We start from the raw sequence: 18,956 nt of genomic DNA on the forward strand, positions 1-18,956 counted from the left end.
CATTGCTTTTGGTGTTTTAGTCATGAAGTCCTTGCCTATGCCTATGTGCTGAATGGTTTTGCCTAGATTTTCTTCTAGAGTTTTTATGGTGTTAGGTCTTATGTTTAAGTCTTTAATCCATCTGGAGTTAATTTTAGTGTAAGGTGTCAGGAAGGGGTCCAGTTTCTGCTTTCTGCACATGGCTAGCCAGCTTTCCCAATACCATTTATTGAACAGGAAATCCTTTCCCCATTGCTTGTTTTTGTTAGGTTTGTCAAAGATTGGATGGTTGTAGATGTGTTGTGTTGCCTCTGAGGCCTCTGTTCTGTTCCGTTGGTCTATATCTCTGTTTTGGTACCAGAACCATGCTGTTTTGATTACTATATCCTTGTAGTATAGTTTGAAGTCCGGTAGTGTGATGCCTCCAGCTTTGTTCTTTTTGCTTAGATTTGACTTTGCTATGCAGGCTCTCTTTTGGTTCCATATGAAGTTTAAGGTGGTTTTTTCCAGTTCTGTGAAGAAGGTCATTGATAGCTTGATGGGGATAGCATTGAATCTGTAAATTACTTTGGGCAGTATGGCCATTTTCATGATATCGATTCTTCCTAACCATGAACATGGAATGTTTCTCCATCTGTTTGTGTCCTCTCTTATTTCATTGAGCAGTGGTTTGTAGTTCTTCTTGAAGAGGTCCTTTATGTTCCCTGTTAGTTGTATTCCTAGGTATTTTATTCTCTTTGTAGCAATTGTGAATGGCGGTTCGTTCTTGATTAGGCTCTCTTTAAGTCTGTTATTGGTGTATAGGAATGCTTATGATTTTTGCACATTGATTTTTGTATCCTGAGACTTTGCTGAAGTTGCTTATCAGTTTCAGGAGATTTTGGGCTGAGAGAATGGGGTCTTCTAGATATACAATCATGTCGTCTGCAAATGGAGACAATTTGACTTCCTCCTTTCCTATTTGAATACGCTTTATTTATTTTTCTTGCCTGATTGCTCTGGCTAGAATTTCCAATACTGTATTGAATAGGAACCCTGAATAGACCAATAACAAGGTCTGACGTTGAGGCAGCAGTTAAGAGCCTACCACCCAAAAAAAGTCCAAGTACAGATGGGTTCATGGCCGAATTCTACCAGACATACAAAGAGGCGTTGGTACCATTCCTTCTGAAACTATTCCAAACAATCCAAAAAGAGGGAATCCTTCCTAAATCATTTTATGAGACCAACATCATCCTGATACCAGAGCCCGGCAGAGACTCAGCAAGAAAAGAAAACTTCAGGCCAATGTCCATGATGAACATAGATGAAAAAAATCTTCAATAAAATACTGGCAAACCGATAGCAACAGTACATCAAAAAGCTTATTCACCATGATCAAGTAGGCTTCATCCCGGGGATGCAAGGCTGGTTCAACATACGCAAGTCTATAAACGTAATTCACCACATAAACAGAACCAAAGACAAAAACCACATGATTATCTCAGTTGATGCAGAGAAGGCCTTTGATAAAATTCAGCAGCACTTTATGCTAAAAACCCTCAATAAACTAGGTATCGATGGAATGTATCTCAAAATAATAAAAGCTATTTACGACCAACCCACAGCCAATATCATATTGAAAGGGCAAAAACTGGAAGCATTCCCTTTGAAATCTGGCACTAGACAAGGATGCCCTCTCTCACCACTCCTATTAAATATAGTATTGGAAGTTCATTATTGATAAATACATACTGAAGCCATAGATATGCAGTCAGCGGAAAAAAGCCTTTAGGAACAAATCAAACCTGAGGAATCATTAGAAATTTCAACCTGGAGAGAAACTATTAAATATACACAATGTGATACTCCACTCTGTTCTTACCCATGAAGGCTCCTCCAGCCTGTGTGAGTGATTCCTTTGGATTCCTCCTCACCTGGCTTTAGTGAGGGAGTTGCATGCCCCTCTCCTTCCTCAGGAAAGAGGAAAACACTTTTCCCCAAACCAAGGACTCGCAACACTGTAAATTCTTATCTAATTCTTTCTAGGTTTCTGAGTACATATGGGCTGAAAAGGAATGGGATGAATATCAGTAGCATGACTAGTATGCTGTCTCCATGTAAGGCCATAGAATTGTTTTCAGATCTCCTTGGATGTTCTCTTTAGAATGTGGAGGTACTAGGTACCTTTATTTTTTTTAAAGGCTATATGGCTTTAACCAAAATTCTGAGGAAAGTGTGAAAGTTCCATTCAATAACCTGCTAAATTTGTATTATCTTTTCTCATTTAATATTGCAATAGAAGCATGCTTCTGTCATTAAAAACATCTAAATCAGATTTTTTTTTATCATTCCCAATTTAAAGCATAGTCTTCATAGGTAAATTACTAAGAAAGTACAGGTATTTTTTAGCCTCTACATATACATTTCTGAATTGTTTTCCAGGAAAAGGAATATTTATTTGGCTTTTCAATAGCAAAAGACATCCCTAGCATTTTTTTTTTAATGGAGAACATGACAGTGGAAAAGAAAGTCATAGACTGTATTTTTTCCTAGATCAAGAACTCATAAATAACACTAAGAGGCAAGCTACCAATGAAAAAAAGCATTTGTAACAAGTGTGACAGATATAAGGTTAATATCCTTAATGTAAAAAGAACTCTTATAGTAAAATGCAAATGATTAAGAAACACTGAGAGTATGTTCCCATCATTAATAATAATAAATACAATTTGAATGTCATTTTGTCTATCAAAATGGCGAAGATAATTTTAAAGCAAATGTTCAGCACTATCAAGGGTATGTGAGAACTCTTCTGCATTCCTAGTGTTGACAAAAACCTTTCTGAAAAGCATTTTGGGATTATTGAATAACAGTCTTAAAATAGTTCATACTCCTTTGAACTAGTAATACCATTTTTAATAATATACCATAAGGAAATAATTGGAGATATGCCCAGAGGTTTGTGGGGGGAAAATCACCACAACGCTAATCTAGTGGAGAAAAATAAGTGGAAACAATATTTTTGTTATTTGGTCAAGTAGGTAAATTTATATGATAGGATATTACATGTTATAAAGAATTTTGCAAAGACTTTTTAATGTCATAGAAAATGTTATGCCAAGATAATTGTGATAAAAATTATCTTGGCATAAAATTATCTTATGCCAAGATAATTGTGATACGTTGAGGACACATATGGCACTAAATCATATCCCAGCTAACTGAGAGCATTCAGACATGTCTTGAAATTTTCCAGTACAAATGAAAGAGGGACTCTATGTTACAAGATACTAAAAGCTTACATGGTAAGGTCATCTGATGCCGTATCAAACATCCCCAAACTGTGCATTGAGGTTCTACTTGCAGGCTTCCTCCCCTTGTTTCTTCTGATAACCTTCTGCTTATTAATGGAATGTGAATTGCTGTGGTGATGGGGGTGAGGAATTACTGGAAGAGAATTGTGCAATATGAAGGAAGGTGTAATCTATTTAAGCATATAGGAGATTACAAATCACCAAGGAAGACTGCGGTGGTGAGAAAACATATGTGAAGAGCATCAACAACCCTTTAGCCAAGCTTCAGGTCTTATCAACATCAAAACTCATTAGCAGTGATGAGCTCGATGAATGTAGTGATCATGGATGGTCATTCAAGCAGAGTTCAGATGTCATTCATTATTGTTAAATACATACTGAAGCCATAGGAATGCATTTGATATAATCCTAAGATGTCACTTTGCCTGCTCTTAGGATGCAAATTAGCACCAGAAATCCTGCCAACTTTCTTAAAATTGTGGAAATCTGACTGGACTCAGACCCATTAATCCTTGAAAGCAGGTAATGTATCTATTTTTGCCATCATTATTTCCCCAGCACTTAACACAATGTGTAGCACTTTACGAGGTATACTTTAAAAATATTTTAAAATTCTTATACACATGTAAATAAAGAAGATAAAATCAAGTTGACTCAAGTATAGAAAACATGGATGAGGGATTTAAGAATTTTTTTTTTTTTGAGATGGAATTTCGCTCTTTCTCCCCAGCTGGAGTGCAGTGGCGCAATCTCGGCTCACTGCAACCTCCGCCTTATGGTGGTGTAATCTCCATAAGGAGAGCAATACGATTCTTTATTAATCTCCATAATACGAGTCTCCTGTCTCAGCCTCCCTAGTAGTTGGGATTACAGGCGTGTGCCACCATGCCCAGCTAAGTTTTGTATTTTTAGTAGAGACGGGGTTTCACCCTGTTGGCCAGGCTGGTCTCGAACTCCTGACCTCGTAATCTGCTTGCCTTGGCCTCCCAAAGTGCTGAGATTACAGGCGTGAGCCACTGCGCCCGGCCTGCAGGGTTTAAGCATTCTGAAGTGTTAATTCTGAGGCAACATACTGCTTTATGTTTAGGCTTCAACTTATATAATCAATATAGAGGCTTCAAGAAGGACCCATTATTTCATATGGTTATTCAATCCTTTACTTAGGGGTGATATAATCTCATGCTATGATTTTGTTTTTATTATACTTTGCTTTAAAGTATTATGTCTGGTATTAATACATCATCTTTTTATTATTTGTGTGTCATAACTTACTCCATCATTTCATTTTCATCCTTGCTGTATCTTTATATTTAAGATACTTCTCTTTATTTTTTTATTTTTTATTTTATTTTAATTTTTTGAGATGGAGTTTTGCTCTTGTTGCCCAGGCTGGAGTGCAGTGGCACGATCTCGGCTCACCGCAGCCTCTGCCTCACGGGTTCAAGTAATTCTCCTGCCTCAGCCTCCCAAGTAGCTGGGATTACAGACATGCGCCACCATGCCCGACTAGTTTTTCATTTTTAGTAGAGATGGAGTTTCTCCATGTTGGTCAAGCTGGTCTCGAACTCCTGACCTCAGGTGATCCACCCACCTTGGCCTCCCAAAGTGCTGGGATTACAGGCATGAACCACTGTGCCTGGCAAGACATTTCTTTTATGAATTGCATGTAGCTGTCTTTATAATGGAATGATACATAAATTTCCTTTAATTACAGCATCCCCAAATATTCTGTAATTGGAGATTTGATTTCCTCTTTGAAGCAAAGCTTCATTTATTCCTTCTCCAGTGCTCTCCCTTTCTTTATGTACTTCCAAGTTTCTGCCCTATATCATTTTCTTTCTTCCTGAAGAAAATCTTCTAATATTTCTTGCAGGGCAGATCTATTGGTGATCAATTCATTCCATTTTTGTTCATCTGACAATGTCTTTATTTCTCCTGTACTACTTTTTTTTCCCTTCTCCTTTACTTTTGAAAGATTTTTTTTCTATATGTAGAAATCTAGGGTGGTCGTCATTTTTCTTTTAATACTTTAAATAATTCACTTTGCTTTTCTTGCTTGCATGGTTTCTGATGAAAGCCGCTATAATTATTATTTTTGTTTTATTATAAGTAAGATATATGGATTTTTGGAAGTTTTCTGAGCTTCCTGGATCTGTAATTTGGTGTCTGTCATTAATTTTGGAAAACTCTTAGCTATTATTACTTGAATTTCTTCTGCTCCATTATCTCTCTCTTCTCCATCTGATGTTCCAATTATGCATATGTTACTCCAGATTTGCCTATCCATCAAGATATTAGGGTGGTGATTTGCCCTGAAATTCCATTTCTCTGACAGGTACAAAAAACTCATTGATTTTTAGTTTGTCCAGATTTTTTTTTTTTTTTTTTCTGGTTGTTGGTGCCTCCAGGCTCACATTGATTCTGTGATGGAAGAAAGGCATAAGGGAAGCAAAGAGTCACTAGATATTGTGGGTTCCTTAAAAAGGGGAACCATAAGCCCCATATTCTAGGGGTAGGAAGAAATACCATGTAGATTTGTAAGATCTTCAAGCGATGTGGTCTTGTGTCTCACCTTCTGGCTAAGGCCAGAGGGGACAAGATTACAAAATAGAATTGTCTATGTGATGTCTATAATTTTTTGGAGCCTTTTCACATGGTTTCCCTCAGCTCAGGGCATTATGTGAGTATATGTGAGAAAAAGCCTCACAGAGGTTAACAGGCCTCAGCATATCATAGGAACAGCAGACTGTTTTCCATGTATATGAGTTATATATAATACGCACAGAAAAAGTTGGACCCAAAGTGGCTTTACAGTAAAGAATGAAGCTCACTCAACAAATACCTGCCTGGACAGATACTGGTAAACAAATATGACATGTATGCCAGCATGGATATATGATACCCAACATATGTTACCCATCCTCATGTTTTGACACTATTTAACATCCTTAGAACTTAAATACAACCCCAAAGCAAAAAGTGAGAAGGGGACTCCATACTGCTGGAGATTAAGTTTCAACCACTCGGTGTAATGGGAACTTGACATAGAATTTATATGGCGTTTCAGAGAAAATACCTTACATTTCCTGCATACCGGAGTTTGTCAGATAATACCCATACCTGCTGAACAATCAACAACAGAAAGGGTATGATAAACACTGAGTATCTCAAACAAATGTATCTATTCAAAATCTGGGGTATATGGCTCTTATAGTAGAAAACCACAGTGGTCTTACCTCAATGCCAGAGTGAGATGTGAGAAATGACCTCTGGCATTTTGGTGGGTACCAATATAAAGGGAACTGGGAATCCGAGGAGAGCAAAGGAGAACTTCTTTGCAGAATGAAATCACTGTCATTGGTGAGGTGTGATTCTACTTCATTTCTTCTTCTTCCTGTCCCTGTCCCTCTTACTTCAAATACTTCTCTTTTCTTTCTTTCTTTCTTTTTTTTTTTAAATTTAGAGACGGGGTTTCTCTACATTGGTCAGGCTGGTCTCGAACTCCCGACCTCAGGTGATCAGCCCGCCTCAGCCTCCCAAAGTGCTGGGATTAGAGGCGTGAGCCACCGCACCCGGCCTCTCTTTTCTTCCTGGTTATTTCCTCTACTTCCTCCTTCCCCTTTTTTTTACCCCTCCTTGTTTATTTTTCATCCCTCCTTGTCTACTACTTAACCTCTTGTCTTAGTCAGTTCAGGCTGCTATAGTGGAATACCATAGACTGGGTGGCTTAAACAATAGAAATGTACTTTTCACCATTCTGGAGGCTGGGAAGTCCAAGACTAAGGCACTGGCAGATCTGGTGTCTGTCCAGGGCTCTCTTTTTCCTGGTTTGCAGATACTTGTCTTCTCGTTTTGTCCTCATAGGTGGAGAGCAGAGCCAGGAAGCTTTCTCCTTTCTCTTCTTATGAGGTCATTAATCTCATTGTGAGGGCTCTACCCTCATGACCTAATTACTTTCTAAAGGCCCCATCTTTAAATATAGTCACACTGAGGATTTAGGTTTCAACATCTGAATTTGGTGGGGACACAAACATTCTGTTCATACCACCCCTTTATCTACTCCCACCTCCCTCTCATGCTCTTCTATCTTACATCCTCTTCTCTTTCTTCTTGCTTTTTCTTTGGAGTTTCACTCTTGTTGCCCAGGCTGGAGTGCAATGGTGTGATCTCAGCTCACTGCAACTTCCTCCTCCTGGATTCAAGCGATTCTCCTGCCTCAGCCTCCCAAGTAGCTGGAATTACAGGCACCCACCACCATGCCCAGCTAATTTTTTGCATTTTTAGTAGAGACTGGGTTTCACCATGTTGACCAGGCTGGTCTTGAACTCCTGACCTCAGGTGATCCACCCTCATCGGCCTCCCAAAGTGCTGGGATTACAGGTGTGAGCCACTGCACCCGGCCTCCTCTTGCTTTTTCTACTTCAACTTAGTATCCATTGTTTCTCCATTCTCTTATTTTTCCTTATTTTCCTAATTCCATTTACATCCAAATGCTGTTTTTATTCATCTTTCCTTATTCCTGTTTTATTTTTTCTTCCTCCCTCTCTTCTTCTTCAGTCCCTTTTTTTCCCACTTGACTTTCTTTCTAATTTCTTCCACTCTTCATGCTCCCATCTAACAAGATGGTGGAAAAGAGAGAAAAAGATAATAGAATGGAATAAAAATGTACTTAAAATGGTAGAAACAACAGGAATAGATGATGGGTTTGACTGGGGGATAATGCAGAGAGAGGCATCATGAATAACCCAAAGTAAAATAGGGAGAGAAAGAAACTACATTTAAAAAATCATATTTAAGATTTTAAAAAACTACTTATAAAAAGCAGTAATCATTCTGATAGGCAAAATGGTAAAGTCATTTCAGGAAAAAGAAAGGGATGTTACTTATTTAGATTATTACTCAATATTGTTCTTGATGTTTTAGCAAATCATTTAAGACAAGACCGCCAAGTAAGTGCTACTCATATTGTAAAAGAAGTGATCAAATTATTTCTTTTTCTTATAGTGTGATTGTACATTAAGAAATCACAATAGATTTTTTAAAAACTAAAATACTAGATCCCAGCACTTTTGGAAGCAGGGGTGGGCGGATCACGAGATCAAGAGATCGAGACCATCCTGGCCAACATGGTGAAATCCCATCTCTACTAAAAATACAAAAAAATTAGCTGGGTGTGGTGTTGTGTGCCTTTAGTCCCAGGAACTTGGGAGACTGAGGCAGGAGAATCGTTTGAACCTGGGAGGCAGAGGTTGCAGTGAGCTGAGATCGTGCCACTGCACTCCGGCCTGGCGACAGAGTGAGACTCCGTCTAATAAATAAATAAATAAATGAAATGAAATAAAAAAGTAAAATACTAGAATTAAGCACTTCTACTTCCAGAAGGAAGGAGTAAGCAGGGTAGATGTATTTTTCCCTATTCATCTCTGGAGACAACAAATAAACAAAACATAAGAAGACCCAGAAAGTTGAAAAGAAGATGATATGTTCTCTAGGGAACTTGGAACCCAAGGAATCAACATGTCGGTAAGTTTTCTGTGTTTTCTTTTTGCTGCATACATCCTAGACCAGATGCTACAGAAACTGGCAAACTGGAAACACCAAAGGGCACAGACCAAAAAAAAAGGCTGAGTGTAAATCCACTCTGTCTTTATCTAAAGAACAGACAGCCTAGTAAGACAAAAAAAATTTTTTTTTTTGAGATAGAATCTCATTCTTGTCACCCAGGCTGGAGTGCAGTGGCACGATCTTAGCTCACTGCAACCTCCGCCTCCTGGGTTCAAGCAATTCTCCTGCCTCAGCTTCCCGAGTAGCTGGGATTACAGGGGCATGCCACCACGCCTGGCTAATTTTTGTATTTTTAGTAGAGATGGGGTTTCACCATGTTGGCCAGGCTGGTCTTGAACTTCTGACCTCAGGTTATATGCCTGCCTCAGCCTCCCAAAGTGCTGGGATTACAGGTGTGAGCCACTGTGCCTGGCTGACCAAATGTTTTAGACAATAACCACTCTACTGTAGCTAAATGCCAGAGGAGACTACAGCCCCACTCCTACTAGCAAAGGCCAACTAGAGAGACTTCCACCTTGCTAGACTGTGATGAGATCTCTAGTTCCCTGATAGAGTGGTAAGATGAACCAGGAGTGAGAACATTCTAGTCCCCTCAGTCAGTAGAGAACATGTGGGAAGCCTGGATTTCCAACCCTAGTGGGTGATAATGAGGTGCTCCTCGCCTAACCAATGGTGTGGTATCAAGAGGAAGCCTAATGAAGAGTCAGGTTTTTATCACCACCCGACAGTAACAGTGATACCTGTCTATCAGTGGTCTCAATGAAGGCCATTTGGTGAGAAGTAGCTGGGCACCCAAATCTCTCCCAAGTGGAGTGGTACTGGTAAAAGCTTAATGTGGAGCTAGAACTCTCACTTAGCCCATGGTGACAGGAAGCTCCTCAACCCTAGGTATCAGTGGAACCTGGACTTCCACCTACATGGGTAAAACAGAAGATTTAAATAAGGCCCAGATCTTCGTAACGTAATATGCAAAATATCCAGGATTGAATTGAAAATCACTTGTCATAGTGAGAACTGTAATAATGACAACTTGAGTGACAAGTCAACACACATCAACATCAAGATGGCACAGAATCATCTGACACAGATTTTTAAACAACCATCCTAAAAATGTTTCAGTGAGCAATTGTGAACATGCTAAGAACAAATGAAAAAAACAACGATTTATTAGAATCATCTGACAAAGATTTTTAAACAAACATCCTAAAAATGTTTCAGTGAGCAATTGTGAACATGCTTAGAACAAATGAAAAAAAGGGCATCTTAGCAAAGAAATGGAAAATCTCTAAAATAAATCAGAGATGTAAAGAAAAATTAATAGGAAATTTTAAAACTGAAATTTTTAATACACAGACTTTAAAAAAGACAAACCTCAGTAGATGAACTCAACAGCAAAATAAAGATAACAGAAGAATGAATCAGGGAACTTGAAGATAGAACAATAAAAATGATTCAATCTTAATGACAGAAAAATATCCTGAAAAACAAAAAACATAAAAACAGAACCTTAGGCACTTGTTGGACTGTTACAAAAGATTTAAATATGTGTCATTGTAGTCACAGAAGAGAGAAAAAAGAGGCACTGACAAAGTGTTCAGAGATACAGTGGCTAAAAATGTCCCATATTTGGGGTGGGGGAAACAATTCCACAGATGCAATGATTCAAGAAGCTGAGAAAACCCTCAAAAAGATATAGTCAAAGAAGCCATTTTCAAACCTCTGAGAGCTAAAGACAGAACAAAAAATTCTTGAAAGCCACCAGAGCAAAGTGACACCTTACCTGTAGAGAATACCAAAGCAATGACAGACAGCAGCTCTCATTAGATACCACTGAGGCCACGCATTTTTCAAATGCTGCAAGAAAAGACCCATCAACCTGGAATTGCATACCCAATGAAGATATCCTTTAGTAATGAAGAGGAAATCAAGATATATCCAGAAGAAGGAAAACTAAGAATTTGTTTCTGGCTTACCTATCCTAAAATAATGGCCAAAGGAAATTCTTATAAAAGAAATTGAAAATTCTAACAATTGTTCAAAGAAGGATGAACACCATTTCTACACAATCTCATCCAGACAATAAGAGGAAACAACTTCTATTAATTCTTTTAAGTCAGTCTTACCCTCATCCCAAAACCAAAGTACATAAAAGAAACTTACACATTAATATGTCTCATGAACATAGACACAAAAGTCTTCAACAAAATATTAGCAAATCAAATCCAGTGTCACAGAAAACATTATATACCATGACCAAGTGGAATTTATTCCATGTACCAGCATTCATAAATCCATTAGTGTAATCCACAGTATCAATAGGCTAAAGAATAAATATCATATCATATTGATTGACAAAGAAAAAGCATTTTAGAAAATCCAACAGTTCATTTTTGCTAAAAACTGTCAGCAACCCAGTAATAGAACGTAACTTCCTCAATTTGATTTTTTAAAATATGCACTAAACCTTCACCTCACATCAGACTTAATGGTGAGAGACGGAATGATTTCTCCTTGCCATCAGGGACAAGGTAAGTATATCTGCACTCACCACTGCTGTCAAAATAGTATTGGGTTGCTAGACCATAGGACAGTTCTGTTTTTAGTTTTTTGAGGAACCTGTATACGGTTTCTAAAGTGGCTGTACTAATTTACATTCCCATCAAAAATGTATGAGTGTTTCTCTTTCTCCACATCCTTGCCAACATCATTTTTTGTTTTTTTTTGGTAATAGCCATTATTAACTGGACTGAGATTATATTTCTTTGTGGTTTTGATTTGTATTTCTCTGATAACTAGTGATGGTGAGCATTTAAAAAATATATTCCCTTGGTCATTTGTATGTCTTTTGATATTTATCTATTCCGATCGTTCGCCCATTTTTAAATTGGATTTTGTTTTGAGGGGGTATATTTGTGTTTGTGTTTTTCTATTGAGTTATTGGAGTTGCTTATATATTCTGGTTATTAAATCCCTTGTCATTTGAATATTTTGCAAATATTTTCTCCCATCCTGTAGGTTTTCTCTTCACTTTGTTGATTGTTTCCTTTGCTGTGCAGAAGCTTTTTAGGTTGATGTAATCCCATTTGTTCATTTTTTCCTTGGTTGGGGTGCTTTTAAGGTCTTACTCAAAAAATCTTTGCCTAAACCAATCCTGGGGAACTTCCCTAATGTTTTCTTCCAGTACTTTAATAGTTACAGGTCTTATGTTTAAGTCTTTAAACCATTCTGATTTGATTTTTGCATATGGTGAGAGATAGGTCCAAAAGAAAGAAAAATCAGTGTATCAAACAGATACCTGGATTCTCGTGTTTATTACATCACTATTCACAATAGTCAATATATGGAATCAACCTAAGTGTCCATCAATGGATGAATGGATAAAGAAAATGTGGTAGCTATGCACAATGAAATATTATTCAGCCATAAAAATAAGGAGATCCTGTCATTTGCAGCAACATGGATGGAACTGGAGGATGTTATACTAAGTGAAATAAGCTGGACACAGAAAGACAAATATCACATATTCTCACTCATATGTGGGAGCCAAAGAAAATTTGATCTCATGGAAATAGAGAGTAGAGTCATGATTACCAGAGGCTGAGAAGGATGAGGGTGGGAGGCTAAAGAGATGTTGCTTAAGGTACAAAAATACAGTTAGTAGGAATAAGACCTAGTAGTCAGTAGGACAATAGAGTGACTATAGTTAACAATAATTTATTGTATATTTCAAAATAACTAGAGGAGTGGATTTGGACTGTTCCCGATACAAAGAAATGATAAATGTTTGAGGTGATGAATATCTCAATTACCCTAATGAGATCATTATATATTATATACATGTATCAAAATATCACATGTAATCCATAAATATATAAACAATTATGTACCCATAAAAATTAAAAATAAAAGGTAAATTTAAGCATGCTTCTTAAAAAAAACAAAATACAACAAAAAGCAAAATAGTAATGGAAATTCTAGCCAGCCCAGTAAAGAAAGAAAAGCCATACAGATCAGAAAGGAAGAAATAAAACTATTTCCAGATGTCATGACAGTGTATGTAGAAATCCCCAAGAATCTACAAAAAATAAAATCTCCTAGAACTAGTAAGTGAATTTAGCAAGGCCACAGGGTACAAGATCAACTAACCAATATCAATTTTATTTCTGTATACTAGCAATGAGCATGTGGAAATTAAAAATAGGGACTAGGTGCGGTGGCTCACACCTATAATCCCAGCCCTTTGGTAGGCTGAGGCAAGTGGATCACTTGAGGTCAGACGTTCAAGACCAGCCTGGCCAACGTGGTGAAACCCCATCTGTACTAAAAAAATACAAACAATTTAGCTGGGCATGGTGGTGGGCGCCTGTAATCCCAGCTACTCGGGAGGCTGAGGCAGAAGAATTGCTTGAACCCAGGAGGCGGAGGTTGCAGTGAGCAGAGATCGTGCCATTGCACTTCAGCCTGGGCAACAAGAGGGAAACTTCATCTCAAAAAAAAAAAAAAAAATACTGGGCTGGGCTCAGTGATTCACTTTTGTAATCCCAGCACTTTGGGAGGCTGAGGCGGGAGCATCACTTCAGCTCAGGGGTTCGAAACCAGCCCAGGCAAAATAGGGAGACGCATCTCTACAAAAATTCAAATGATTAATTGGGCATGATGTCACATGCCTGTGGTCCCAGCTACGTCGGAGGCTAGGTGGGAGGATCACTTGAGCCCAAGAGGTGAAGGCTGCGTTGAGCCATGATGGCACCATTGCACTCCAACCTGGGTGACAGAGCAAGGCCCTGTCTCAAAACAAGCAAAGAAAAAAGAATACTATTTACAGTGACTCAAAAAGAAGGTGAAATACATGTAAATTAACAAAACATATACAGTATTTCTATATTAAAAACTACAAAACGTTAGTGAAGAAATTAAAGAAGAGCAAGATAAATGGAGAAACACATATCACATTCATGGATTGTAAGAATCAATGTAAAAATAATAATAATTTTCCCTAAATTGATACACAGTTTAAGTGCAATTCCTATCAAAATCCCAGCAAGATGTTTTGTAGATATAAACAAATTTATTCCAAAATATATGGAAAGACAAAAGAACCAGAATAATAGATAACATAATTTTGAAAAAGAGAGATAAAGTGGGAGAAATCATTCTAACCAATTTTAAGACTACTGACTATTGTAATCAAGACTTTATTTGGTATTTGGTAGCTGAACAGACAGAACAATAGAATAGAACAGAGAACTCAGAAATTGCCTCACAAATATGCCAGCTGATTTTCAACAAAGGTGCAAAAGCAATTCAAAGGAAAAAGGATCACCCTTTAATCACTCTGTACAGGCCTGACTGGATATCCATAGCTCTGACACCCGACCCTCTGCCCGCGTCCCGCTTTGAAATGAACTTCAGTCTAAACCTCACACCTCATTAAAACTTAAACTCAAATGGATGACTGACATCAATGCAAAAATTAAAACCATAAAACATTTAGAAGATATTGTAGGAGAAAATCTTAGTTACTAAGGCTTGTTGAAGAGTTCTTAGAAATGACATAAAACTCACAATCCTTAAAAGGAAAAATAAAAACCCCAATAAATTGAATTATTCAAAATTTCCTCTGAAAAAGTCTGCAAACTGGGAGAAAGTACTTGCAAACCATATATCTGACAAAAGACTTGTACATAAAATACACGAACTCTCAATATTCAACAGTAAAAGAAAAAAGAAAACTATGCAATTAAGAATAATGAGGGGCTGGGAAAGAGGTGGGGATGGTTAATGGGTCCAAAAAATACTTAGAAGTCGGGCACAGTGGCTCAAGTCTGAAATCCCAGCACTTTGGGAGGCTGAGGCGGGTTGATTGCTCCAGGTCAGGAGTTCAAGACCAGCCTGGCCAACATGGTGAAACCCTGTCTCTACTAAAAATACAAAAAAATTAGCTGGACGTGGTGATGGGTGCCTGTAATTCCAGCTACTCGGTAGGCTGAGACAGGAGAATCACTTGAACCTAGGAGGCGGAGGTTGCAGTGAGCCAAGATCGTGCCATTGCACTCTAGCTTGGACAACAAGAGCAAAATTCCATCTCAAAACAAAACAAAACAAAACACCCAGAAAGAAAGAAGGAATGAATAAGACCTACTATTTGATAGGACAATATAGTTAATTGTACATTTTAAAATAACTTAGAGTGTATTTGGGTTGTTTGTAACTCAAAGGATAAATGCTTGAGGGGATGGATTCTCGATGTGCTTATCTCACATTGCATTCGTGTATCAAAATGTCACATGTACCCCATAAATATGTACACCTACTATGTACCCACAAAACTTTTTTAAATTAAAAAATAGGTAAAAGGCATGAAGAGGCATTTAATCAAAGAGGATATATGGATGGCAAATAAGCACATGTAAAGATGTTCAACATCATTAGCCCTTAGGGAAATGCAAATTAAAACCACAGTAAGATATTTACTACACACCTATGGCCAAAATATACTGACACCAGCAGCTAAGAAACCGTATATTTACACATTGCTGGTGGGAATGTCAAATGGTATGATTACTCTAGGAACGTTTGGTAATTTCTTGTAAAACTAACATGCACTTGACCCAGCAATTGCACTCTTGGGTACTTATCCCAGAGAAATGGGAACTGAAGTTCACACAGATACTTGTACACAAATGTATATAGCAGTTTCATTCACAGTACCCCAAAACTGGAAATGACCCAGATGTCTTTGAATGGGTGAATGGTTAAACCAACTGTTGTAGCACCTCTATACCGTGTAATAGTACTCAATAATAAAACAAGAAACTCTGATATACAAGACAACTGGGATGCATCTCACAGGCATTATGCTGAATATGAAAAAAGCCAATCTCAAAATGTGACACAGTGTATGATTACATTTTCACGACCTCTTGAAATGATAAAATTATGGAGATGCAGAACATATTAGTGGCTGCAAGGGGTTAGGGATGGGGGTGGGAGAGAGGGGTTGGATGTGACTATAATGGGGTAGCATGAGGGAAATCTTTGTGGTGATGAAATAGTTCTGTCTTGATTGCTGTGGTGTTTGCAGAGACTTCCATATGTGGTAAGGTGATATAGAACTATATACACATATTTTACCAATGTCAGTGTCTTGGTTTTGATTTTGTACTGCAGTTACATAGATGTGACCATTGGGGAAGCAGACAAAGAGTACATAAGACCTCACTGTCCTATCTCTGCAACTTCCTGTGTATCTAATTATTTCAAAATAAAAAGTTAAAAAAATTCTTAAAGCAGAATTAATAAAATATTACTAAAAGCAGTAGGGCACCAGTTGTATTTCAGAAATCATGCCACATGGTGGCTCACACCTGTAATCCTAACACTTTGGGAGGCCAAGGTGGATGGATCACCTGAGGTCAGGAGTTTGAGACCAGCCTGGCCAACATGGTAAAACCCGGTCTCTACCAAAAATAATGAAAGTTAGCCAGGCATGGTGGTGGGCACCTGTAATCCCAGCTACTCAGGAGGCTGAGGCAGGAAGATCGCTTGAACCTGGGAGGCGGAGGTCGCAGTGAGCCTAGATTGCACCATTGTACTCCAGCCTGAGTGAAAGAGTGAGACTCCTCAAAAAAAAATCATGCCATATGTATTAGGTGGTTGGATACCATTGCTGCCACCACTGAACAATGGACCCTGGATGCTAGCCCTGCTGCTAATGCTGCCTCTAGAAACTGGATTTTCTTGTGGCTGCTGCTCCCACCACCACAGCTATGGCGATGAATTCCATTGCTGCATATTTGAATCACTCCTTTGAGACAAAGTGTTAGGTCTAAGTTGTAACTGTTTGCGCAGTGAAAGGGTTGATTCAGCAGGTCTGCAGTGTTCAAACTCTGTGCATTCCAAAAGAAGGTCTTTTGCAAAGAAAGCTTTGGCACTTGACCAGCTCTTGGGAGATAATCTGTAAGCCCTTGGAGTATCCCGCCTGATCAGAGTGTCTTTGTTTACTGTGGCCTTGACCCACACTGGATGGTTACATGCAAACAGTGTGATTTGTGGTGTGAGCCTGGGATGAGAGATACTAGTTTAACCTCTGCCCGGGCTAGAGACTGAATAAGGTGAACCAGACAGGTGCCCCATGCCTATCTGACTGACCCCCCAAAACAACTCTGGGCACTAAGGCTTGGTGAACTTCCCTGGTTGACAGTATTTCATACATATTTTTGCACATCATTGTTGGGGGAATTAAGCCCTGTATGTACAACTCCATTGGGAGAGTACAACTGAAAAGTCGTGCCTGGTCTCTCCTGAGTTTTTCCCTATGTACTTTTTATTTTTGCTGATTTTAATCTGTATCCTTTCACTGTAATAAACCATAGCCACAACACTTTTTCTGAGTTCTCTGAGTCCTAGAAAAATCACTGAATCTGAGGATAGTCACAGGAGCTTGCCACACTGGTAAATCCTAGATCGCATTCTCTTAGCTGCCAAGGGGATGTGAAGAACTGAATATATGGCTTTTGTGGCTTTTCTAGTTGGAACTGTTAAGTAAAAGTATATAAGACCTTACTAAAATGTTAAACGTTGAAATGCATCTGCCCCCAAGGGTTTTCAGTAAGGATCTGTAGAGCTGTACAAAGAACTCCTAAAAGTCAGTAAGACAGACAACAAAAATGAAAAACAGGTAAAAGACACAAGTATATTACAAAATAAATCTAATATGTTCATTAATGTATAAAAATGTGTTCTGCCACACTGTTTATCAGAAATATAAATTAAAATATAAGGAGACACCAATAAATACACATAAGATTGGCAAAAAAAAAAAAAAAAGGAAAAGTAGAGTATGTCAGTCTTACTCCTAGCCTTCTGGTGTCACAGAAATAAAGACAAACATCAATTATTAAAATATAAAAATAAATGTACAAGTATTTTTATTGCAATGTTGTTGTATATGCCATGCTCCCTAGAAAAATCCTGAAACTAAAATGGATGTCCATCCATGGGGGAGTGGTTGAATACATTGTGGTACATTCTTACCATGGAATATTATGCAGCCATTTAAAAGAACGAATCAGAGGTAGACTGTTGTCAAATAAGATGAATCAGACCCATAAAAGCTCATGTAATCCTAAATTTGTAAAAGTAAAAAACTTTTTGAGTATGGAAGGATATCAAATGGTGTTAAAAACGTGTTTGGCAGGTGAAGGTGGAATTGAAAGAAAGTGGAAAGCAGTAAAGAAAAGAGTGCAATTTAAAGTCTGGTATATATAATACATCATTTATGTAACAATATATATGTGCATAAAATATGAAAAGGTAGCACCAAATCTTAGCAATTATTCAAGGTGGTGAGATCTAGAATGATGTTTATTTAATTTCTAAAATACTTAAGCAATGTTTGAATGTGTAGTGATCAATATGCAATATTTGCATAATGAAAAAATAAGTGAATTGATCACAGGAAAAATTGCCTCTCAGGTTTCTTGCTTTAGCAATGGGATGGAGAGTGTGATTCATTCATTTAACAAATATTTATTGAGGATATAAAAATGTGCCAGGCATGGTTCTAGGTCCTGGGGCCCCAAACAGTGAATAAAACAAAAATCCATCTCCCTAAGAGGCTTATATTCTAAATGGGAGAAAAAGGCATAACTAGAGAAGAAACAATATGTTGGTGGGAAGCAGGAGGTGTATGAAGGAATGGGTTTGGGACCTGTCAATTTAGAAAATACTGAGAGATGTGCATTTGGAGAAGTGAGGTAGGTAGTTAATATGGATCTAGAATTTATAGGCCAAGTCATGACGAAAGATACAGATATGGAAACAGGTAGCATAGAAAATGGTGTTTCCGACCTCCTTTCCTGAGTCTGATCACGTCCCACTGCAGACACTTTACAGAGGAAGTGCTGAGGAAAAACAGGCAGCTGACAGAGGAGGTTGCTATGCAACAGATGAGGAAAGTCATCCAGCCAGGCAGAATTGATGTTGGCCCTTGGGGACCAAATGCTGCAGTCCTTCCTAGCTTTAGCTTCCTTTCATGTGCAGGCTTCTGGCATGAGTTGTTGCCAGAACAAATGCGAACTGTACAAAGATCTGTCTTGAATTTTGGAAAAGTAC

At 38.1% G+C, this 18,956-nt stretch overlaps 1 protein-coding gene across 2 annotated transcripts in view; it reads left to right on the forward strand.

The window, feature by feature from the left end:
• The window catches only part of MAGED1 (MAGE family member D1), a 107,236-nt gene that overhangs the window by 78,439 nt on the left and 9,841 nt on the right, over nt 1–18,956 (forward strand). Inside the window, exon 1 of one of the 2 annotated variants that reach the window (XM_032271903.1) lies at nt 3,696–3,797. The exons of the other annotated variant lie outside the window; for it this stretch is intronic. The gene's annotated coding sequence lies outside the window, so the exon portion shown is untranslated. Of the gene's footprint in view, nt 1–3,695; nt 3,798–18,956 lie in introns of those variants that run through there. 2 annotated transcript variants of the gene reach the window in all.

The sequence above is a fragment of the Sapajus apella genome, unplaced genomic scaffold (genome assembly GCF_009761245.1).
Source record: "Sapajus apella isolate SASKATOON/1434 unplaced genomic scaffold, GSC_monkey_1.0 scaffold261, whole genome shotgun sequence".
Lineage (NCBI taxonomy): Eukaryota > Metazoa > Chordata > Mammalia > Primates > Cebidae > Sapajus > Sapajus apella.